Source organism: Gavialis gangeticus, unplaced genomic scaffold, assembly GCF_001723915.1.
Source record: "Gavialis gangeticus isolate Ggan-Ray unplaced genomic scaffold, GavGan_comp1, whole genome shotgun sequence".
Taxonomy (NCBI): domain Eukaryota; kingdom Metazoa; phylum Chordata; order Crocodylia; family Gavialidae; genus Gavialis; species Gavialis gangeticus.
This window is the reverse complement of record NW_017728994.1, coordinates 47595377-47601900: the sequence shown is the minus strand read 5'-3', so window position 1 is coordinate 47601900 and position 6524 is coordinate 47595377.

The window sequence follows — 6524 nt, the reverse complement described above, 5'->3', positions numbered from 1 at the left end:
ACAGCGCCCGTGCCAACTTGGGTCAAAAGGCAAACCGAAAGGAATAAAGAGCAAGTTTAAGGATTCCATAATCTGCTCAATCTTCTGAAAGCAGCTTAGAAACTCAAAAATAAACCTCTTTCCCTGCCAGGTTTTCTACCGTGTTTTGGCAGAGAACGCTGCTTCCTTAATGTTTCTAGAGGTGAGAAACCCGAGGATCGTTTCTGCTTTCTTCTCAGGCGGCGGACCACCGCCACTTGGGAAGTCCACAGAGCCACGCATGCCCCTGCAGATGCAGGAGCCGGTGGACAGCTTCCTATCCAAGCCGCATTTCAATTCAGGTTGAAACGTGGGCCCAAGAGAAGTGGCGTGTACTCCTTGTGAAGGAGCGCTTGGCTGCAGGAAGTCCCCAGTGCACAAACAAGGTGTGAAGCAGCAAACATGCCTTTCAATCTCTTCGTAAGGATCCCAACGCGCGAGAGCCATCGTGAGCCAAGTCCCTATGTACAGAAGTGGAGCCAGCTCAGACAGAGCTCCTGTGAGTGACAGAACAAGTTGTGGCACCCGCCACCCACCAGCGTTTCAGCAGAACGAATACCACCAAGTCGGCAAGAATCGCTTGACTCAGCCGGCTGGAAACATTGCTTGGAAGTGCCAAGCATATTTATTTCATATGGATTTTTCCTCTGAGAACAAAGTTACGTTCATTATAGTCGTGGCATCTTGGGTTTGGCTCGGCTTGCTGAGAAAGAACATGCTCATTTCGGCTGCGCCCGAGCTCGGGAAAGTGACCTTTTGAATGTGAATGCTGCAGCAAAATACTTTGTTAAATATTCCTCGCTAAATAATACCCTACTGTTTGTGACTTGAAACCTATGGTGTGAGAGCCGGTCTCCATCCGCTGCTCGCATGGGACAAGGTCAGCCAACCGGGTGTAAACCACGGATCTAGGGTTTTGAAAAGAGGGGAAGGTGGGGTTAACCCTCCCCTCACCCCACAGCCACCACAATTTTAGGGCAAGCAAAGATCCAAAGCCCTTAACTTGGCAGCAGCAGGGAAGGGCAGGCAAGGGACTGAGAAGGGGGCTCCCAATTGCTCCAGAACCAAAACCTCAACCCCTCTGCTCCATTTCAGCACCCCTCTTCACCGGGGCTCATGCCCCGGTTGCACACCTTCAACTACACCACTTGAAGGAGGAATTTAAGGGGTATGAGACTGCACCACTGCACCCCACCCCCCTGCATCCAACCCTGGCACAGATTACAACCTGAGGAACGGTGTCGGGGCAGATCACAGGGATGCTCTCAAAGATCAGGTCCGAAAGTTTATAAAACCTATCCTTTGACTAATCGTAAAGCTCCACGCCTAAAGATCTCCTCCCTAGAGACTCTGCCATCACGCCTGAACAAAAGGAAAGTGAGCAAAGGAAGAGTGCAGATTCTGGTATTTTTAAGCCAGCACAAGTCAGAGAGGATGTTTACCACGGAAATCCAGATTGAAGTAATGTGATTTGAAAGAAGCACGGCTCTCTGGCAAGCACGAAGGATTCTCCAGCAGTCCTGGGAGCATAGCATTACAGCCTGCTAGCACATACCAATTATAAAATGAACCCAGCTTTCCAGTTTTGTTGCCCAAACCGAAATGCAAACTAGCAAGGAGTCATGAGAAGCGCACGGGCTTTTCCATTTCGTTTTCAACGGGAAGATGGGCAGCGCCCTTTCTACACATTTCTGGAGATTTTCTTCCTCCTCCCCTCGCTTTGCAGGGAGACAGCATCAAGCGACCCTCTTCCCAAGGAGCTGAAACGAATGGCAGCCCAAGCTAATCTAGATGTTAGGGATATTTCACGCTCAAATGATGGACTGACAAAACAGTTTATGCTGCTAGTTGGCTTCCATATTCCCTCTACAGCTGGGCTGTTTATTTGTATTTCTCCCATTTCACAGCCTCCCTGATTTAACCTGCTGTTTTCATCCCAAGTTTGTGACTTGGCATACTGTGGCCTTTAAAGGGAATGTGATTGATGCTGTTCACCCTCCTGACTTCGCTGTAGGATCTAATTAAAATAAGAGCTGCGCAAAGGAAAACCTTTCACCCTTTCTCCTCTACTGCATGCAAAACATACTCCATGTCTTGGTATGTCGGGAGCTCCAGAACTATAAATCCTATTGTTGGTTTATGGTAGCACCATAGCATGCGAGAGACTGCCTGGGCAGCAGAGACAGCAAGGTCCCTGTCTTGAAGACTACTTATTGTACTGTATTTTTTCTTAGATCCTGTTAAGTCTCAAATGTATACAATATTTGTCAGCAATATTCAAGGCAACAGAACATCTTAAGACAAAAAAGACAACGTTTCTTCATTCTTAACAGTGTCTTAAACTGGACAGAGTTAATCTAACACACGAGGCTCCAGAGCACAAGAGATCAAAACGTGCTGAACGCGGCACACGCTGTACAATTACATAATTCATTTCACAACACCCGTTGCTGGAGGTACAGCCAGGATTTGGCTCGCTGTCTCCAACGCACAGGCTGAGGCAGAGGGGGATGACTTTGCAGGGCCCCGTGAGAACCAGAATTGGGGAGTTTGTGATACCAACTCTCTGCCCTTCCCTAAAAACTTACCCGGGTAAATCAGACAAGGCTTTTTGGGTAAATGCGATAGCTTTTATTAGACCAACTAAATAGTTGGAAAAATTGTTCTTTGTACGCTTTCGGGCACAAACACCCTTCTTCGGACACAGGCAGAGTCTGCTGGTGCTGCGTGCACTCTCCTGGATGGAATAGGAGTCAATAGACAAAATGCAGATCTGTGAAAATGCAAATGCACGGCACGGCAGTAATCATAGAAAATTAGGGTTGGATCAGATGCAAAGGTAAATCATGCTTTTAAAACGTGCAGAAGGGTAACGAGCTCTTTTAAAGTTCATCTGAACAAAAAAAGCCCTTCCTTGAAGGCCTGGCTGCTGAACCCTAAGCATTGCTAGTAGCTGTTTGCTAATCTCTACGGTTAGCACGTTCATCAAGACACTTCACCCTCAAGGGCTCTGAGCAGCGTGGAACATGCTCCGTGTCTGGTGCGGGGCTGGGGAAAATTGCTGACAAATGCAGACTCAGCAAGAGGACTTGAACTGCGTAAGATCCTGGGTTGCACAAGATAAGGAGAGACCATTCTTTTGCTTCAGAAAGACTCCTAGGATAATGAAAGGCGATACCTGAAAGGCAAGCAATGGTTTTACATGGCACACAGTCCCGAAGGAAAAGGACAGTGGTTCAAAAGACGTACTGATGGAAAAAAAGCTGCACAGAAGCAGAGCGTAACCATCTAGCAACAGAACAAGTTTGTGCAATAAAATAAAGTCTTCACCCCTCGCCTAGGAAGCTATGTCTCAGCTGACAAACTCCTGTGAGAATGGCTGTCTTCAGGCTTTGTAAAATTAGCTCCCCGCATACAACAGCCAACAGTTCCCAGGACCCCACTGGAGCATTTAATCTCTGAATGCAGGCAGGTTAACTCCAGCACCATAACACACGTGGTCTCCGCGTGCTGGATGTCACAGGATCGAGGTAGGCCTTATCCAGCCCATGCTTGGAGGGGTGATGCGTTTTGAACACTTTCCCTGTTGTTCCTACCCTTCCCCTACACCCAGACTCAAGTATCTGAGCATTTCCCCCCTGTCTGAACCAAATGATGCAGTTTTGCAGTGTGTGACCAAAAAGGGAGTTGAGGGGTTCCTTGCCCAGATTTCTCCTGACATTAGAGGGCTGGCTGTTCCCAAACTCAACTAATACAGGCTACACTTACCTTAGCGAGGCTTGCATGACCACTGTCGTCATACTGCTGCTACCCGACTAGTGCCCTACAAAACTCTCCACTCTCCTTCTCCACAGCTCTCAGATCCAAATAGGGGAGAGAGACCACTGAGGGATGGTGGGATCAGTGCCCCAAATTGCTTTCCTAGCGAGGGAGGTGCAAGTGGGCTCTTCAAGCCTCTGAGAAGGCCACAGCTATTGGCCTGCTCTTCCTCCTCTGCTTCTGCATAAGCCGCGTTGGCCCCAGCAACTTCCCCTTCTCCCCTGTCCAAAAGGCACAATCTGCAGCTGGGCCCCTTCCCACCCTCAGAGGGGATGGAGAGGAGAGGGTGGGGGGTCTAGCTGTCAAAAGCAGGATGCCGCCTCTCTGCAGCCTTGCTGGCCGGAGGGGTGTGTAAGGCATTGCCTTCATAGGCCGCACATGTACAACGGACTGCAAAATATGGATGCTTGCGCATGCTGGCTTCTGACAGCGTGATAGCTCATCCTGTTCAAAATCAGGAAGACATGTTCCCACGCCTGCAATTATTTAGTGTTTTTTCAATCCAGCTGCAGCCTCTGACTGACCCCTGCAGCAGTGTTTTCCCAGGAGAGCTGCAGCTCACTGACTATGCCGTTCTTTTCAAACCCACAATTATAACCTGACCGATTTTAGTGCTTCAGGGGACATGCTGCTCCTTGCTGATCTATCGCATCTGTCCTAAATCCAGTTCTACCCCTTTCTTCTATGCTATTGCTACACCCAACTGCTCAAGGGTTATTTTCTCCACTTCTTTCCAGTCAGGCTTGCACCAATACAGCAATATTGCAGTGCTTTTTTTTGCACTACATTCACTATCAAGGTATAGCTGCTTACCAGGACATTAAAAGATACAAAGGCACTTTTTTTCTGCAAGCGTAATAGTGGTAGAGCCAATACTTTTGTCCACATTTACATCCAGCATCCCTGATTTCACCTGGAAGCAGTTTTCTCTTCAGTGTCTGTCCTCAACTGTCATGCACTGTTGTTATATGCTACTAAAGAGTATTCTGTCCGAGAAGTCCTGAATACACTGTGTTTTAGGAGCGTGAATCCCACTGAAAGTGAATTAAGCGCTTTTGAAAAACCTTACATGCTGTAGCAGTGGGGCAAGGATTTCTAAGGGTGATATCTTTTATTGGATCAACTGGGCACGTCTACATGTGCCTATTAATGCACAGCAGTAAGCCCCACAGATTGCCCCTCTGAAGCTTATTGCTGCCGGGTGCACATCTGCACCTGCATCCGGGATCGTAGCACACTGAGCTGGTTCGGAGCAGGCCTGCCTGGCAGGGGGCCCCGGGAGTCAGCCTGCCAGCGTGGGGTTGCTCCCCCCTGCTCATTGTGCCCCAGCCAGCCCCCTCCAGCATCTACACATGCCCTGCTGTGGAGTTTTTTACTGCACAGAAGAATAGTACTTGTACATACTTGTATTTACAAGGACTATCCTGCTGTGGAGTAAATTAGTTTACCCCAACCTAATAGGAGCGTATGTGCAGATGCTGAGACATTTGCTACGCAGCTAATTAGTCAACTGCGCAGTAAATGTCTCACGTAGATGCACCCACTGTGTAGCTGGATAGAGTCAGAAAAGCTTTCGAATGCAAGTCGTTCTTTAGCAGAGACCTGGCAAAGAATGGTATTTGAAAGCTTATCTAACTCTACCCCAATAAAAGATACCACCCTGAGAAATCTTTGCCTCTCTAATAATTTCTGGACCATCACAACTACAACTTTGCTCTTCCTTTACTATAGCAGGGTCACAGTACTGTTGTAGCCATGATGGTCCAGAGAACACAGGTAAAGGATGAAGTATATAAAAATATATTAAGTAGTCCCCACTTATTATCAGTAAACTGATTTAGCATTGCTTCTTGATAAAGGGTTCTTAAATTATAAGCCATAATATTCTTCGCTTCCCTTAAGCTTTGGGCAAAAAAGCTGGAAAGATTGGAGAGAGAGTTTCATTCATTCTCCTGCTGTGGCCACATCCCAGCTTCCAGGTTTTACGCAGTGACCTGGCCAGGGAAAGCCAAAACATTTACTGGTTAACATCACATTTATTCAAGTGTCACTAGGACATCATCAGAGACTTGGACGAGGGGGTAAAAAGCACCTGTTCATTTTGCTGATGACACTAAGATGTGGGGGGACGTGGGCACACTAGAAGGAAGCAACAGGCTACAATCTGACCTAGACAGGTTACAAGGGTGGGCGGATGAGAATAGGATGGGATTCAACACAGACAAGTGCAAGGTGATGCACCTGGGGAGGAACAACCGGCACCACACCTACAGGCTGGGGAACTCCCCTCTTGTCAGCACGGAAGCGGAAAAGGATCTTGGAGTCATCATTGACTCCAAGATGAACATGGGCTGGCAGTGTGGGGATGCAGTCAGGAAGGCCAACCGTACCTTGTCATGCATCCACAGATGCATTTCAAGCAGGTCCAAAGAGGTGATCCTCCCCCTCTATGCAGCACTGGTCAGGCCACAGCTGGAGTACTGCGTCCAGTTCTGGGTGCCGCACTTCAGGAGGGATGTGGACAGCATCGAGAGGGTCCAGAGGAGGCCACTCGCATGGTCAGGGGACAGCAGGGCAGGCCCTACGAGGAGAGGCGACAGGGCCTGAACCTGTTCAGCCTCCACAAGAGAAGGCTGAGGGGGGATCTAGTGGCTTGTTACAAACTAGTCAGGGGAGACCAGCAGGCA